At 44.2% G+C, this 18,796-nt stretch overlaps 1 protein-coding gene across 3 annotated transcripts in view; it reads right to left on the bottom strand.

Moving 5' to 3' along the window:
* The window catches only part of LOC131459309 (cell migration-inducing and hyaluronan-binding protein-like), a 161,932-nt gene that overhangs the window by 99,659 nt on the left and 43,477 nt on the right, over window positions 1–18,796 (bottom strand). For all 3 annotated transcript variants that reach the window (XM_058628971.1, XM_058628972.1, XM_058628973.1), the window contains exon 2: window positions 6,020–6,115. The gene's annotated coding sequence lies outside the window, so the exon portion shown is untranslated. The remainder of the gene's footprint in view (window positions 1–6,019; window positions 6,116–18,796) is intronic.

The following is an 18,796-nucleotide window of genomic DNA, read 5'->3' as shown; positions in this document are numbered from 1 at the left end:
TTATTTATGATGTTGTGAAGGAGGACATGAGGACAGTTGGTGTAAAAGAAGAGGACACAAGATGGAGGCGGAAGGGCGAAGCCAAAAGAAGACGTTTGACAACCATAGCCCTGAAGACTACCCCAAATCCGATTATCTACTCGGGTTTGACTGGATTTAGAATTCATAAAACGCTGTTGAATCCCAACTAGAAATCATACTCTCTTGAAAACCCAGCTCTTCCAAGAGCATCTTCAGTCCACTGTTCCTGTCTAAGACTTCTTCTATGTAGCTCATTCCTGTTTTGTAAGTTGCTTTGGATAAAAGCATCTTCTAAATGCTAAAATGTAAACGTAATGTCACGTTTAACAGGCAGACGAGATGAGCTCCACCCTGGATGTGTTGCTAGTTAAAGCGTAAAATAAATTTGGGATTCATTAATTTACCAAACATCTCTTGGAAACCGATTCGTTTGATAACACTGCCCGTATGTACTGGAATCAGGACAGATGTCAATCCCAGGTCTGAACTAATCTGTGTTTTCATAGAGTGGAACGGTACAGTTTGGTACAGTACAGTATGTATTCTTTTTACAGTTCCATTAGAAAATGCATTCCATTCTTTGGCACACTTCCCTTTGGGTCCCAGAGTAAAATGGTATCATAACGTCAAAGGACAATAGCCGGTTGATGGGGTGACAGTCTTTCTCTTCTCTGTCTTTCTCTTCAACGCCCGCAGTCTATTCTCATACTGTTGTCGTAACTCGCCAACGTAGCCGTCGGGGTCTTTCCCTGATTGAAATACTCAATAACACCACTTTTACCTGAAGTTTCCCCACACGGTGAAGGAAACTTGGGGGGAAAAAAACCCTTGTTTTCTCTCTGTCTCAAACTCAGACGAGAGAATTGGTATCTTTTTCATGTCCGTGCTGCCGGTTCAGAGAGAGGACCATTAGTTTATCTGCTAGTGCAAAGCCTGATAGCAACATCTAACAGCAACACTCTGGTCTTTTAGGTCTTACATAACTCTACACATGAACCTTGATTAGTCACGGTTACTATACGATCTCCTTTATCCTTTGTGACGCTTGCGATGCCGTCACGCCGGTAATCAGCCTGCGGGACACGAGGATGTCTCTTACGATCAAGCTGGGACTGTTTGCTTTGGTACCTCTGGGTCTGCATTACACTGAAGACACAGGAGATCTAACGGTGTTTCATAAACACTAAGAGAAACAGACAACCCCCTGGAAGGAAAGGGCTGAAATCCTGCTGCGATCACGTGCCGCAGTAAAACCTCATGCTCACACACACACACACACACCACAACTTAGAACCACATGCTCAGTTCCAAACAGTGTGAACAGGGGCGCTGCCAAGCACACAAATATCTGATGCTCCAAGCTGAGGAGGGGCCCCTGAAAACTGCTCCTGAATTTTTTTCTGTCAGTGCCCTAGTGAATTTGTGGCTTTCTGGATATTCATCATAGACCACATCAGACCTGATCCAGACAATTACCCTGTTCAGACCTGGTTTAACATCCCTTCTGAGTAATCTGAACGCTAAGTACAGATCTGGACTCTCTGGATCCACCCAGAATGCGTCCTCAGATCCAAACACAAGAACCACAAGAAGGGTGTCGGGGTCACACCCTGGACAGGTCACTAGTCCATCGTAGGGCAAACACACAGGGACCAACCATCGTGATTCAAACTGGGAATCTTCTTGCTGTGACACACAGTGCTAGCCACTAAACCGCCATGTGACCCTTATTTTACGCTATATCTTGTTGTTTAAAAACAACCGGGGTACTGTGGAGGTAAAAGGTCCAAAAATGCGAAGGTGAAGCGTGAGTAGAGCTCAACCCGACATCAGACACATCTGAACATTCAGACTTGTTAAAATCATAATCACATGTACATTTTAACGCAGAGCACGGGAAGTCAGTTCCAATCTTAGAAGGTCACGCGAGACGCATCCACCAACACATTTTTATGCCAGGTGTGAACAGTCGTGGGCGGCACTACCAAGCCATACTCGAGAAAATAACTATTTTTGGGTACCACTTTTAAATTAAATGCTAACAACAGCTAACTTGTCCGTGGGCAAACGTCTGTAATTGCATGCAATGTGCTATCGTTGTGGTGGTTTCGGTCTGGCGTGACGTGAGGTTCCCCCTGAATCTATTTGCCTGGAGCCCCCAAACTCCCTCAGCTGATTGACAGCAGGCTTCACTTGGAAGGTCCACCTGCAGCTCATGACCACAGTCTGTCAGACATTCGTCTCTGCACCTTTGGATAAACGCAAAAGAGGCAGGACAATGGACAGACACAGCGAGGCTGAGACACGATAGAAGCTCTTTTGTTGGGTTTATTGCTCTCAAACGTTCCCTTAATCACAGACAATGAAGCCACCACAGTGGAATGGGAGCGGCACAGAGAGGGGCAGGAAAGGTACCTTGTCTGTCTCTTTTGAAGCATTAGTCATTCTCTTTTAGCGTCGCCATCATCCTGTGAACCTTCATTAAGTGATTCAGTCAGTGGAATGAAAGAGAACGAGCCTGCAGCCAGTGTCCAAGCAGCTGGATGAATGGCCTTTTAAATGCCACCTTTTTCCTACACACACGTCCACTTGGGAGCCATTAATGTCCAGTGTCTCAAAGAGTGGCCGCATGAAACGGCTTTTTACATGGAGGTACTTTGAAGCTGCAGAACTTTCTCTCGTTGCCATGCACTTAAAAACAAGAAAAGGACGAGGAGTATCAAAAGACTTTGAGTCTCTTCTCTGATGTAGATCACCACACACACTTTCCCAAAAGGGACCCACAGTAAACCACAATCAGCCTCACATGCATTAAAGACTTTTTTAATAAAGAAGAGGCCTGACGTGGGTCCAGAGCACAGCAACACCCAGACAAACTTGAGAATAATTGGACCGAATGCGGAGGGTGATGGACCTGAACAGCCGCCACCGCAGAGAATCCGCCAACACCAACCACGGCGGCATGATTAGATATTAATTAAGAAGCAGCTGCTGTCGGAAAGAGCAGCGTTTTTATGGCCGAATGATAATGTTCAATGAGTGAATGAAGCCATTGGAAAATAATTGATGTGCTTTAAAATCTAATTTAAATAATTAAAACTAAAACTAATTAAATAAGTCCAGTTTTCACCTCGCGTAAGAGCGGTCCCTGCTCTGAATTATGACGACGTATGAAATGAATCAGCGATTTAATATCAGTCAAAACTCATCAGTCAAACATGTAAAAGCATCAACGGACAAATTATTAAAAGAGACTGATTTTCCAAATCACTTTGAGAGAAAACCAGACTAAAATCGCAGCTAACTGCTAATAGTTTTGTTTGCTTGTGTTTTTCTGGTTAATAAACCACCACATTCACGCGAGTAACACGATTTGGGAACTAGCTTTGTGGGTGTTTTTTTGTTTTCTTTTTTTTAGTGTCAGAACTTCTTGAACCTAAAAAAGAGTTGAGTTGTTGCTGTTTTTGAAGTAACCACAGCTCCGACTGTCAGCAAAACATCTGGCTAAGTATAATTACGCGATCCCACATGCGTCGTAGGTTGTAATTAAGTCAGGCACGAAGCAGTAGCACAAAGGAGTTATTTTTTGTTTTGAATCATTTACTTACTTGTGTTGAGGAGATGAAGCCTTGCTGCAAACATTCATTGTGAGGAGACACTCGTCTAACAAGCTTAACTCTGTTTTTTCAGGCCAATATAAAACATATTCAACCTCAAAATCTGGTCTGGAACCTTGGTCAGAAACCAATGGTCAACACCTGATACCTGATCAATATTATGTTTTATTTTATGGTCGCTGTTTTGAAGTTGCTCTCCACAACAAAAATGAACATTTTCTAATCCCATTTTGCCGACATAAAATCTTAAAAAACTGTTTGCATACGCTGGTGTTGCTTTGGTGAAACAATCATGTCCTGATTATTATTCAGGTTTGAACAAGGGAAATTAAATAAAATGTGTGGCTGTGGTCAGGACCTTGGATTCTGTTAAAGAACAAACCAGGGAGTGCAAAGAACAAGTGTATTTTCAATCAATAAAATACAATATTTTTAAATTGATATTTTTTTTGCTTCTTAAAAAGTGTTGTTTGAAAATAGTGACACAAATCTAATTCCATGCTTGTCAGTTAACATTTTCCTGAAGAGTTAATGGTCTCAATTCCTAGATTCAGCTCTTCAATTGAACGTGATTTCAATTTTGTAATTATGGCCACATATAGAACAATATAGTACAAATTGGCGCAAACATGCTCGGACGAGTTTGCTCAAAATTCCAAACGGTGTCTATAACATGGGCTTGGTCTCTAACATCTTCCCACCAAGTTTCGGGAAATTCAGTGGAACTCTTGCCTCCATTTTCACCCATGGGGGGCACAATAGAGCCCTTGGTCTGGTCTGGGTACTATGCCAATATCGCATTTGCCAGATGTGACCTCCGTGCCAGATTTCAAGAGTTTTTTATGCTCGTTAACGCCGTCAAAAATGACCGCAAAGCCACGGATAGAATAATAATCTGAAGGATAACGTCAGGTTCCTCGCACAAATTCGTGCCAGGAGCCGTTTCAGCCCCCGCCATTCGTGGAGTGTGGCCTGTATGAGTGCACAACACAGCTGGCGTCGTCCAACAGGAGCCCGGTTGCTTCTACTGTCTATATTTCTATGTTCAGAGCAGTGACCAGCAGCGAAATCCTCGCAGGCAGCGAACGTGTTGACAACCAGTTCACGTCCCCGAGGTCGTGATAATTGATTTCCCTGCTGTAACGACCACATCTGTCTCAGGGGCGTCGCATTAACGACTCCAATCCGCTGACAAGACACTTAGAGAGAGTCCAAAACAAAAACTGTCAGAAAATCTAAGTGGAGGCTGTCACTGTGAGCCTGAAATCACCGGCGTAACAATGGGATCACTGTCGCTGCTTCACACAGACACACAGAGCGTTTGAGAGAACTACGGTGATGACCAGAGGCTTTTTCTTTTCTTTTCTTTATTATTGTTTGAATTTCTGAGACACTAACACGCTGTCACCAAGTGACTTCAGCGAGTGCGCTGTCATCGCTGATAACCAGCCTCAGGATAATTACCTGCACTAAAAGCATGGCTGCCAGCGGAGATATCAGAGAAAAACACATTTTAACCACTCAACATATTTAGTCTGAATCACCAAATAATTCTTTTTTAAGTCAACAATATCATATGAATATGTTTTCATATGCTTTTCTAGACAGAAACGTACGTTTGTTCACCCACACCGAATTCCATAGATAAAATCTGCGTTTTTAGCTCACAGGAGCTGCTGGGCCACTGCTGCCTCGTGTGGTACGTTTGTGTCACTGAGGTAAATCTGAAGAAAGAATTGCAAAAGTCACAAAATAACACACTTTCACTGACTGAAGGAGACAGCAGTGGCTCAACAACTTCACTGCGCTGTGGTGTGTTATTGCTGGTTCTCCCTCTGGAGACTGCTGTGGGGAAATGAGGGGTTTACGGAATTCCACTTCCCACCTGGAAGAGGCCGTTTACAGGTGAGAAGAAGCAGCAAACATATTCTTAAGCTGTCGTGGTGTTCAGGGCGACTGTGGGATCAGTGGTCGAGCAAGTCATCTGTCAATCAGAGGGCTGAGGGTTCAATCCCAGGCTATATATGAATACATTTTATGACACAAGTCTTTTGTTTTATGGCTGAAAAATCAGTTTTTCCTCAAGTTTTTCCTCCTAAAACCATCGGTGAAATAATAATTCCAGAGACACTGAAGCCTGGACAATAAAGTGAGTCTTCTTTGTCATAGCAGAGGATAATAAAGAAGCAGTAGAGTAATGCTATGAATTTAAATGTAAAACAGCTGGATTAAAATGATCAGATTATCCTTCCTCCAGTGAATATCGTGAGCAGAGTTCAGCCTGTGAGTTTTACATCTTAATACTTATAGATACATGATATGATGCACAATGGGTCCAATACGACGCACACACTCATAGATTTGGGAATCAAACCACTGACCTCCTGACAAATGCGCAGCCAGCTCTCCCTCCTGATCCCCCGTGCGTGTCCCTCGGCAAGAATCGGACTTGAAAGCGTTCGCTCGGTCCAGTGAACCTGCAAACACAGAGGTTTTCACAGATGACGTCACACGTTCTGCTGCCACAGAGAAAAAAAACTTCACGGCGAGTGAAAACAAGAAATAAAGCAGAGAGAAAAATCTGTCCAACGGCCAAAGATCACGTCTGTCACAGGATGACGAGCTCGGAAAGACTGAAGCCTGAAAAACGTTAACTGTCAGAGGAAATTAGAGGCAGAATTTAGCAGCAGAGGCAGCGCTAATCTGTTTACTGTGTCGCAAATACATACAACGTGGTACTAACATGACAAAGAAACACGACTTCCAGTGGTTTGGGGCGGAGCCTGGACCAGAGTGCCAATGGGAGTCTGGCTGCTCGCCGGACATGGGGGCTCAAACACTGTTTTCATATCATTCTGTACTAAAAGTCCTATTTTAGTCGGACTAACACAATAATTCGGCTTTCTTATGCAAACACGTTAGTCCGACTACAATCGAGCTAGTCTTACCCTGGATTTCCACTGGACGCGGAACGGCCGCGGAACGGCAGCGGCCCGGTAGCCGTTGCAAATCGCTTCCATTCTAATCAATGTGAGCATTCCCACCGGCCGCGCTGCGGCGCGGATCAGCAGCGGCCCAGAAGCGGCTCGCCGCGCCGCAGCGCTATCGATAGGAATCAGTTCTATTTTTTCCGTTGCCGCTGCTGAACCTCGTAAATTTCAACGAAGCAGATCGCACAAGACAGGAAGTCCGACACAGTATCAAAGTAAAACACTTCCGCCCCCCTTTCAAAATAAAACACAATACGCAAGTCACAACTTCACCTCAACGTTACGTCATAGCCGGTGCTCCCAGGTCAACAGTCATTTGATTCGAGGGTCTCGGAGACAATGGACGACGAGAGACTGATTATGGAAGTGGAGAAATGAAAGAAGCTGTGTTGTTGTTGTTTCCTTTATACACACAGTCTATCGCGGGATCTCGCGTCCGTTCGAGATTATCGCGCGATCTTCCGTGAATACCGCTGGCTCCCAAGGCTCCGCGCCGCTGCCGTAACGCGCCCGGTGGGGATTGACGTTTGGGAGAGGACGAAGCAGAACCGCGCCGCGGCCGTTCCGCGTCCAGTGGAAATCCAGGGTAAGTCAGACTAACATATCTGGATAATGCGATTCATAGTCCGATTACTCCTGTACGTATGCGCTTAGTCGGACTTGGCGACTTTGACCCGCACACGGTCAATAAAATCAATTTTCTCCTCCACATGTATAGTCGGACTCGGCGAGTTGTCCGATTGCCCGTCTTAGTCGGACTACGGCCTAAGTTTGATTAAACTGTGCGTGTAAACGTAACTTTGTTTGGAAACTCGCAAAGCAGTCACATTTAGCCGCTACTGCTCATTGGAAAGGGAATATTATTTAAATCGGATGCTTCATTTATCCCGACCGTGATGATTGTGATTCCCGATATTTTGTGATCATTGCAAAAAATGTCTCCATAACACACTGAATAACACACCACTGTTACCTTAACTTTATAACAGATAAGAAGATAAAAAAAACGATAATCTAACATACAACGATCATACCATGCAGTGGTATAGTGGCTAGCACTGTTGTCTCACAGCAAGAAGGTCACAGATTTGAAAACCACAGGCGTACCTAATAAAATGGCCAGTGAGAGCATGAAGTGTAGAAGAAAGTGGAATATTTTCTCATAAAATGAAAACACTTGTTTATCTGAACGGTCTCTCGTCATTAGTCACGACGGTCACGTCACAGCAGTTTAATAGTAAAATAAGAACAATAATAATAATAATAAAAAAAAACACAACTGTGGTGAAAAAACTGCAACAAACAGAAAATAATGAAGCAAAAAAAAAACACGAGACACTCGTTCCAGCTGAATCAAAAACAAGGTAATTTATCCCACACAATAACAAGTGTCTGCCATGACAGAGAACATGCAGAAACACACACTGTGTGTGTGTGTGTGTGTGTGTGTGTGTGCGCATCTCATTGTTAACAATAAACATCATCATTTTAAGAGCACTGGAGGGAAATGGCGTTTTCTGGGAACCTGCGTGACTCAGGATAAGAACATTTGTTCTCACGACAGCAAATTTAACAAAGTCATTTGTCTCACAGAGAGAAAACAAAGCGACAGAGATACACAGTTATTATTTATGCATTTAGTTACTCAGCGCGTGAGTGGGTTTACGTAAAGGTCGTCTGATAGTAGGTTTTTCCTGGGTTTGTTTTTTTTGGCCCAGATATTTTCTCTTCTCCTCCATCTGATAAAATAGAACTGTTTATTAGTTGAATTCCAGTTATTGAACAACACCAAACATCTCATGTCTGCACTTCTGTGCAATTTTAAACAATATTCTTAACACAATTAATGTTTAAACTAACTTGGCAATTGATTAAACGGTTTGAGGTTTTTGTTTAATAATTAGAACAGGTTTTCCAATGTTTGAGCTTCTTACATGTGAATATTTTCACATTTTATTTCTAATAAAACACAGAAACTGAAGACATTCTGAGAACATCGTCATTTCCAGGTTTGGGAAACGTCGATCAACACTTTTCATCAATTTTCCTGACATTTTATGGAGCAAATGATCGATAGTCGCAGTTGCCTGGATAAAAGATATAAGCAGCACAGGGAATTAAACGGCTGGATTTGACGAGTCGTGGAGAAGCTGAGAATCAGGAAATCCAATCAAATAAGTAGAAATCCAATGAAAGACAATGTGCTGGAGAGAAACAACAGAAAGTGGAGGGTTTTATGTGATAATTCAGCCGGTAAATGTCACGTAAATACCAAGACACAAGAATCGAGCGCACTCTGATTGCCTCGTGCCTTTATCAGCCCCAGGAGCAGAGACGCCGAGGTCGCACATGCACTTCACATTTTTCTGCACATATAAACTGTACAGTGGGAGAAATGTCAGCGGCCTGAGAGCAGCAGCTCGTTTTCTCTTTTCTTTTCTTTGTTTCAGAGTCCGTTCACGAGCAGGAGAACAAGGAAGACGAGAGCTAATTACACCGAGCTGATTCAAATGTCAGCCCAGCTTCTTTTGGGGGGGCGGGATCAGACGGACGCCTCGTTATTCATAAATGACTGTTGTTTTTATCCACGAGAAGTCACCGACTGTCACAGGAGACTGAGTCATCACATCAAGATCTCACTGTTAATAACAATAATAATAATAACAACAATAATAATAATAATAACAATCATAATAATAAGGACAGAGAGAGGAAGTCAAGTGTTGTTGCAGAGGCACTGGTATGAACTTTAAGATAGAAATTAAAGAATGATTAATTATACCCTCTTCTGAAGTTAACGCCACCCACCGCCTGACTTTGAAAAATGTCCAAAAAAAAAGACGACAAAGCGACGGCTCCGCCTTTTATAAAAAAGGGGGAGGAGTCTGGGACACTGCTGACTAAGTGAGTTTTCACAACACCCGGTTTGTTTTGCGTCCATCGCTCTCATCATGTCACAAGATGTACAAGAGGATCCCACCGTGCGAAGCAACGCAAAAAATATGCGTCCGATTTGAACACAGCAGATAACGTGGACTCGACACATGAATTGCTGTTTTTCATTATCCCAGAATGAGCCTTTTATATCTAAATCAGATGCAAGGGGAGCTCCATGGAGGCCATGTTTTTTAATATTCAAATATTCCAGTGTTCTCGAGCTAGTGAACATAATGCAGGGTTTGCAGCGTGTTGATCAAGGTTCAACTTTCAAGGATTTCAAGGACCCTGTGGGATGTGGGAACCCCGGTAAATTTGACCTCAGAGGAGATGCATTCAAGGAACCTCGTAAGTTCACTTATGCAAAACCACATGAAATCCACTAACTAAATGTTTGCTTGTGGTAAATAGATGCACCACAAATGAGATCATTGCAATCATTGATAAAAGATGTTTTATATCTTTTTAATAACCTCCACAGTTTCCTGCCTCTGACCGCTGGTCTTTTTATAGCCTGATCATGTGGAAGAGGAAAATGATGGAGCCTCACATCAGAGATTTTCTCTTTGTGTGTGTGTGTGTGTGTGTGTGTGTGTGTGTGTAACTGTCAGATTCCAGAGCAGTGACGGCTGCACACACACACACACACACACACACTTCACACTTCACTGACGATCTTTGATAACATCTCGTCTCTCTGGCCACTAACAGCCTGGGCCTTAACAAGCCCCGCGTGTTATTTCAGTCGACGTCGCAGACGTCACACCTGAGCGGCAGGTAGAGAAACAGTGCGTCTGTGTGTGTGTGTGTGTGTGTGTGTGCATGAATGTGTGGTCACAGTCTCTCTGACCCACATAGAGGAAAACCTGACTCCCTCATTAGTTGAGGGCTCAATACCTGGCTGTGATTTATGTGCACTGTCTATGCCAGGGACAGCTACACACACACACATGCACACACACATGCACATAAACACAACTAACAACAGGCTAATGCGTGTCAGAAAATACAGCCAACGACTGGAGCATAAAACCTTCTTTGTCTGCTGTTTGCCCTGCTGCCATTTTCTAATGGGATGTTCTCAGTCTAAACCTGCACCGAGTGCAGCTGCAATTAAAGATAATACAGTGGAATTGAATGGCATGAAACAAACAACAATAACAACACATTACTTCAGGTAACTATTGTCATTTTTAGATTACTGTTATAATTCTTCCCTGAGTTTCCCTTGTTTACTTGTAAATACTTTTATATTCTCTTGTTTTCATAGTTTGTTTCTTGCACATATTTAACAGTCTTTATTTTCTACCTGTTAGTGACTGCAGGCTGCTGTAAGACGGCAAAATTCCCCATGTGGGATGAATAAAGGATTATAATATATTATCTTATCTTTATCTAATCGAAATATGTGTTAAAACCAACAGATGGACCGACGTTTTGTCCAAAACTAGCAAATAAATGAACAAAAGTATAACCAGAGAGAGTGCCACTAAATACTGGTCATCAAAAATCTAACCACTTAAACCAAATCAACCAAATATTCCAGTGTTCTCAACTCCAGCGCATGAGAGCTAGCAAACATAATGCAGGGTTCGTAAGTGTGTTGATCTAGGTTCCCACACCTTGGTTGACATCAACTTTCAAGGATTTCAAGGACGTGTGGGAACCCTGATTCAAAGACCCTGGTCAATTTAAATTTAGAGGAGATGCATTCAAGGAACCTCGTAAGTTCACTGATGCAAAAACCACATGAAGTCCACTAACTAACTAAAGAGAGTGCCACTAAATACTGATAATCAAAAATCTAATTGTCCATCAATCATCAACCATCATTGGGTGAGTTGGGGGGGCAGCTCGAGCAGACAGGCCCCAGAATCCCCCTTCCCTGGCCACATTGTCCCGCTCTGGCGGCCTCCCCAGGCGCTCCCAGGCCATTATCTGTCCACCCGGTCCTTGGTCTGCACCAAGGTCCCCTCCCAGATAGACATGGCACACATGGCATCCTTACCAGATGCCCAAACCACCTCAAGTGTCTCTACTCTTAGTCTCTCTAAGGGAGACCCCAGCCAAATTTCGGGTAAGGGGTAACAAAGATCATCTGGTATCCTGAGAGCTTTGTCTTTTGGCTCCGCCCCGTTTCCGTCTCAAAGGTTGGCGGAGCAAATACAATCAACATCACGCTCTCACTCGTTAACACGTTACTTAAACTCCCTGACTTGGGGCAAGGATTCCACTCCCCACCCCGAGCAGGCCATCCAGCGGTTTCCTTCTGAGAACCACAGCTTCTGAGTTAGCGGTGATAAACCTCATTAGCTTCACACTCAGCTGTGAGCTAATCCAGTGAATCTGACATTAATGAAAATGAATAATATCTACTTACATCACTGATAACACGATCAAACCACTATTTAAATACTTAAAACCACCAAGTTTTTTAAATATCTGCACATGTTCTAATCTTCTTTCATCCTCTGCTGCTTCATGTCCTTGTGGAAAGCACTGACACCGTGTTCACGGGTTTTGTTTTTCTCATCTTCACCAGAACAAAATAGTAAAATGGTAACCTCAGCCACGCGGCTGTGCTTCTGCTGTGCTTCTGCGGAGTATCCTGCAGAAAAAGAAGAGATGTTTGCTGATGACTTTGTCCTGTGACCTTCTCTTTGAATGCGATGAGCTCCACAAACACAAATCCCTTCACCTCCGTCGCCGCTCAGAGGGCAGAATGAAATGTTCTGTTTGGCTGGATACCATTAGCGCCGTGTGAGGAAATAAGCTTTTTTTTTTGTGATTTGGAAGAACTCAACCTTGAAATATTAATGCTGTGTTAGCGATTGTTATTCATGGGGTTGTCAGTTCATTTCATTGGGTGTATATCTCATTTTGGAGCAATATTTTTTGCTTAGCAACACTTCCTCGTGTACTAGCATGTTTCCCACACACAGAGTTTCCATGCAGATTAGATGAGGGCGATAAATATTGCATCTATATCTGTTCATCCTTCTGCCTCGGTGGCCTGCGGCGAGTCTCACAAAGGTGAACACTTTCCAATCAAACCTGTAGAGACGAAAAAACACTCTCTCACCACCAGCTACACTTATAAGGACTCTGCATTGACTTCCATTCATTTCAACAACCTGAACAAAGCCTCATCCCGAACCTTAACTATAACCAGTTAATTTAAATGTTTGGTCTCCATGACGACGACTGGTTTCTGACAGAAAGGGTTCATTACTTTGGGAAAACGATGATTTTCGACGCGTTTTAGCGAGTTTAGCGCATGGGCAGCCCCTTAGGTTGCAGCTACTTTGTGTGGCGTCAACATAGAGTTAAGTGATGACATAGTATATATAAAACACAAAAAGCATCAGCACGTACACATAGAGAAGTCAAGTATGTAAAATGGAAGTAAACGGGAAGAAACAATAAAACCGTGATCATGGAGATTCATTAATACACGGTTGTCTCATTCTGCTGCTTTTAAGGCAAATGGTCTTAATTTATATAACCAGGGTTCCCCAATCTTGGTTGACATCAAATTCAAGGACTTCGCAACAAACGAGGACACGATCGGTGGCAAGAGACATTAACCTGAACATCGACTTTACAAACTTTACAAACAAAATTCAAGCACTTTGATTGACCCTTGTCTATTTCCGGCCGAGGACTAGTGTCGATGACCACTCAAAGCTACGTTTACACGACAGTTTTGACATTCAATCCAAACACCAGAGCTTCTTAGATACACTATACTGTATGTCCACGCCTGTTAAGTATAAGTAATTCAGGTGTTTCCATCAGGCTTTGGGCTCTGGGTCGCTTAACTCTAACTCTTAGCGAGACTTTTTGTCCAACGCTTTGCAAATTCAAATTCACCATAGAAACACTCCATATTAAAGTACTTGAATACATCATCCCAATACTTTTGTCCATATATGGTGTACCTATGCCCCGCCTCCTCCTCCTGCTGCTGCTGCTGCTGCTGTTGCACAAGCCTCAGTCGTGCACCACAGCAGAGAAACACGTAAATACCTGACTGACACCGGTCTGTAAAACCCGTCCACACACCTGCTCTGCTCCGCATGTGCAGCAGCAGCCAGATGTTCCCCCAACAATCATTTCCCCTCCCAAACTGACAATTATGCTGCTGCAGTCGTGCTCTTTCAGCAGAGTAAATATGCACCGTGTGTCCACGCACACAAACACACGCACACACACACACACACACACACACACACACACACACACTCAGGGTCTGAATACCTTCCACTGCATTGTTGTCATTTCACAAGTCTAATCCCCGATTCACTGACCTGTTGACACTCGCACCGCCGTGCAGACACACACACACACACACACACACACACACACACACACACACACACACACACACTCTCCCGAGCTACACAGCAATCATCGTAACATTATTGAGAGCTTAATCTCAGTCTTTACAAGCCGCTTCATGCCGGAGAATACAGAGCAGAGAGCTGAACAAACAGTACTTTACAGGCCAAGAGGTGACTGTGTGTCTCTGTGTGTGTCTCTGTGTGTCTCTGTGTGTCTCTGTGTGTGTCTCTGTGTGTGTTTTGGTCTCTTAATAGAGCACCGTCGCGATGTTAGCGACGGTGTCTCCATGTAGCGTCAACTGTTGTGGGCGTGAACCTCTGAGACGCTGACAAACCGAAAGAAATATGACACGTAAACGTAAAAGACATTTTAAAAGTGGAAAATCACGTTCTGGTTGTGTGGCATGGTGGAACAGTGGTTAGCACTGTAGCCTCGCAGCAGGAAGGTCCCAGGTTTGAACCCCGGTCTGACCCAGCTCTGCTCTCTGAGTTGAGTTTACGTGTTTCTTGTTTTTCACTGAATGGTTTCCTTCCATCATCAAACATGTGCTATGGCAGAGGTGACAAACTGGCGGCCCGCGGGCCACATGTGGCCCACCACAAATATATTTGCTAGCAATATCTTTTTTTTCTGGGATATTATGAATATTATTGGATTTATTTTGTATCATCTATGTGTTTTTATTGTGAATTATACACTTTTACAGTGAAATATCATGAATTTGGAATATTGGTATGTGAGGGGGCGACAGTAACTCAGTGGTAGAACGAGTTGTCTTCTAACTCAGAGGTCGTGGGTTCGATTCCCGGCTCGGTCAAGTGTGAGTGGGTATGAGAGATGAGTGATAGAAGATGCTATATTAATACAGAAACATTCACCATGAGGGCCACCGTAGTTTCCTGATTCTCTGCAGTCTGACTTTAAGATGTCACTAATGCTGCCTTCCATTTATATCGGAACTAGGAAGTCTGTCAGCCTGTCTGTCTGTCTGTGCGGGAGACGTCCAGGCAGGAGACACACGTTCACAGATGTAAGACGTGAATAAAAGAAGAATAAAACACACGCCGTCAGTCGGACTGTGCGACTGAAGGAGGAGCGTGGACTGTTCTGATGACTGAAAGAAGCAGCTTGTGTGTGTGTGGACGTGCGCTGAGTGGTGACACGGGGAGAGAACAGCAGCGCGGCTGTGATTGTGTCTGGAGGAGGAGGAGGAGGAGGAGGAGGAGGAGGAGGGTTCTTCATGTGGAGATGGAAACTGGTGCTGCAGCTCTGTCGGCACAAAACACCTCTCTGATGTTTTGACTAAAAACCTCAGACTCCATCTTAGGTGTGTGTGTGTGTGTGTTCTCTGTCACAAACACTGACCTTGTCAGGACCAGTGGTCCTCATGGAGACCAAAACCTGGTCCTAATGAGGCTGAACTTCCTGAGGAAGTGGTTCAGTTCGGGGCTAATGCAACTTTTCCACTACATGGTTCCCAGCACAACTCCACTCGGTTCGGTATCCTTTTCCATTGCAATATAGCTCCTCCTCAATGTGGGCGGAGTCATTGCAGCAACGGCTGTGTGAAACTGCTGTGGCGTTAGTGAGTCGTAAAGCAGTTTGTTTTGGGTGTAACTGAATCATTAGAATCAGTGGATTAAAAAGAATCGTTCACAGAATCGTTCAGTACTTCCTGCATGACCGGAGACACAGTCACTGAACTGAAATACCACTGAACGTGGTCGTGATCGGGCTCACGCTCGGGTTCCCTTTGCTAAATGTTGGAGATTTTTAACTGATCTGTTGGCTTTGATTCTCTCATTTTTGTTAGCAGAACTTTATCGAGTACAAACTCAGGAAACAAAAACACTGCATCATTCACAGGGTAATTCCTTCTCTGGTCATATTCATTCATTCATTCATTCACAGCACAGAGTCCAGACTCTGACACGGATCACAGAGGATCAGGAGCAGGTGCTTTTCCCAGCGTTCAGCACGAGCAGTGAGCAGAAACACGCGGTGAATCCCTGAATCTCACCTGTGACGGCGGCGGAATACAGAGCGCGGCTGGATTTGGGTTCTTTAACCGACGTTGATGCAGGAGCTGAACAATCACAGTCGAGGCTGCTGCTGCTTTCATGTGCCGCGTCCTCTAAGCATCTCTGAGTATTATATAAAAAAAATAAAACCTCCCCACAACCCACACAACTGTGAAGCATCTCATATTTGAAATGACTGCACATCTACGTCCTCCACATTTGAAGCCGTTTTTTTGAAACACGAGCACATCTCAGCGTTCAGTAGGAAATTATTATTCTGCATCGTGGATAAAACATAAATCATCTTTGCTTTGTGTAAAACACCCCCCGTCCCCTGCCCCACCCCCTGCCCCCGCCCCTGGTCTTTAAATCGATGCAGGCTCTCCACACTGAGCTCCGCCCACCGGATAAACTGGACACACAAACACAACTCATATGTGACACATGACCCGGGGGCCGTCTCCGCGTCTCTGGACAGCTCCGCCCACGTTGACTGAATGTCATCTGTATTCATTCATTCATTCATCGTTTATCCTCCACACGAGGGCCACCATTCATTCACTCATTCATTCGTTCATTAATTTACTCATTCATTCATTCACACCTACGCTCAAACAGAGAGTCCAATGAACCTCTGCGTGGTTTTGGACTGTGGGAGGAAAACCATGAAAAACCCACGCACCCACGGGGAGAGAAACACAAACCGGGTCTCAAACCTGGGTCTTTCTGTTGCCAGGCAACAGATGCAGCACACTGCTCCACCGTGTGAACCCTGAGTGTCGTCTTCTGGCTGTGACGCTTCGCCTAAAACCAAAATCCCGCCGCCAGTCGTGACTCCACCGAGGCCGTGACTGACGAACCATTGAGTCGCTGTTTGGTCCCTGAAACCTCTAAATCCATGGTTCTCAATCTGTGGTGCGTGTACCACACGCGAGCTGAGGAACTTGGCGTGTAAAAAAGGAGACAAATTACAAAAAGCTGACTTTTGTTGGGTCTGTATTTTGAAAGTTTGTGATAACAGCGTCACTGAGAGAGATCATTATTTTCTCAGGTGGTTACTCGGTATAAAAAAGTTTGAGAAACATCAGCATGACCCTGAATTACGAACCTCTTAAATGTCTACAAACCAAACTTTAAATTTTAATGATTTCTTTGGTTCTTTTTGTTGAAACACAAGCACCAGTGGAGACATGGTTATTATTCTTATTCTTCAGCTACAATTCTTTTCTACTATTCTACTCTACATTTAATCAGGTTTTTACTTTGTGTGAAATATCTCATCCCTCGCTCTTTAAATCGAAAACATTTAAGAACTTGAAAAATCAGAAAACATTGATGATCAAAACAGTTGGCGATTAATTGAGTAATCCCTGTAACATTAGCTCAGGATTGAAAAAGAGCTTTTGGTACCCAAGACTTACTTCCATCCTTCCTTCCTTCCTTCCTTCTAGTCTTTCAAATGCAGGACATTCAGATAAAGTTATTTAGCCGAAAAAGCCGATAAAAAGACTGACTGTGTCCTAAATTCAGCCGTCACTGGCTCCCTCTGGAGGCCAGATGGAGTCAAGACACATCACAGCGTAGCTAAAGCTCCCCGACATTCAGCCGATGTCCGAACACGGAAATCCTTCAGCGCTCAGTTTATCCCACGATGAAGGAGGAATCATCGCAGATGACGACGCTGCAGACCCGAGCGTTCCATTGAGCGCGTCTGTGACCGATGCTCAGCTTCACAAAGACGTTAAACCTGGAGTTGAATTAAAGCTTCTCTCTCACTCAGCTGCTCTGTGATTGGCAGAGGATTTTAAGGCCAGAATTCAAAGCAACAGCCTGTAAATGAGACTTATCTTATCTGTCTGGGAAAATGGGTCTGGGTATGTTCTGGAATCCATGGCACGTAACTTTTTTTTTATTCACATGCTGTGTGACCTACACAGTCTGGGTGGGATTTGACTGATTAGGGTCTGGAAAGTCCTGGAAAGGTCCAGAATAACTTCTGCCAACATTTGCATTGTTACTCACAGCCCCTCTGGACAATGTCAGACTAGTGCACGTCTGGAATCCGCCGTTTCCCCCGCGTTGCCAACGCTGTTCTCCAATAACGCTCCAGATTTACCGAGTCGTGCTTCACTTGAATTACATTTGATTCAAAGGTTATGTGATGAAATATTTGATCGCTTACAAGAAAAACATGCTTTAATAATCACCTTGTATTGTTTTCCTCTAAACATCAAATGCTGCGGGGGAGAAAACAGCAGTTTGTTGCTTTCAGAGCAAGAAAATGCAACACACTAAACAAAATGACAATAAGTGCCTCGTCGCCGGGCGCCTCCGCCACACAGCAGCTGTCAGCACCTATTGAGGCCAAACCTCGCCTCGCTAGGTGCATTGTAACGTGGAATAATTGGAAGATAATCTCCCTTTTCTCCTGCCGCTCCCTTTCTTCAGATGCTTCCCTTTGAGATTGAACCGCCAGCAAATCTCCATCTCCTTTCTTTGGGATTCTTTCCACCTGACCGTTCCCTGGCACGCGTCATTCACCGCTCCGGTGCCGCTTCACTCGTTTAACCCCACACACCACGTCTGCTACGACACACATTATTCTGTGTGGGGTTGTTTTTTCTTTTTTTTTTCAATTTAAAAACCATCATTTCATTCAGTTGCTGGCGTTTGTGGAAAAGCCAGCGAAATAATCGGCGGCGCTCCCTCAGAACTCCGACTTTCACAACCTGTGCTCGAAAAAAAAAAGAAATACAGCCCGATCCATTTTGGCCGAGGCGGGGGACGAATTCCTGTCACCGCCATCAGGTCGCAGATAATCGGCGCTGACGCAGAGCGAGTTAGGGTTCAGAGGTCAGACGTCCCC

Source organism: Solea solea, chromosome 5 (assembly GCF_958295425.1).
Source record: "Solea solea chromosome 5, fSolSol10.1, whole genome shotgun sequence".
Classification (NCBI taxonomy): domain Eukaryota; kingdom Metazoa; phylum Chordata; class Actinopteri; order Pleuronectiformes; family Soleidae; genus Solea; species Solea solea.
Note: the sequence above shows the minus strand (reverse complement) of the source record. Positions and strands in the feature narration are given on the sequence as shown.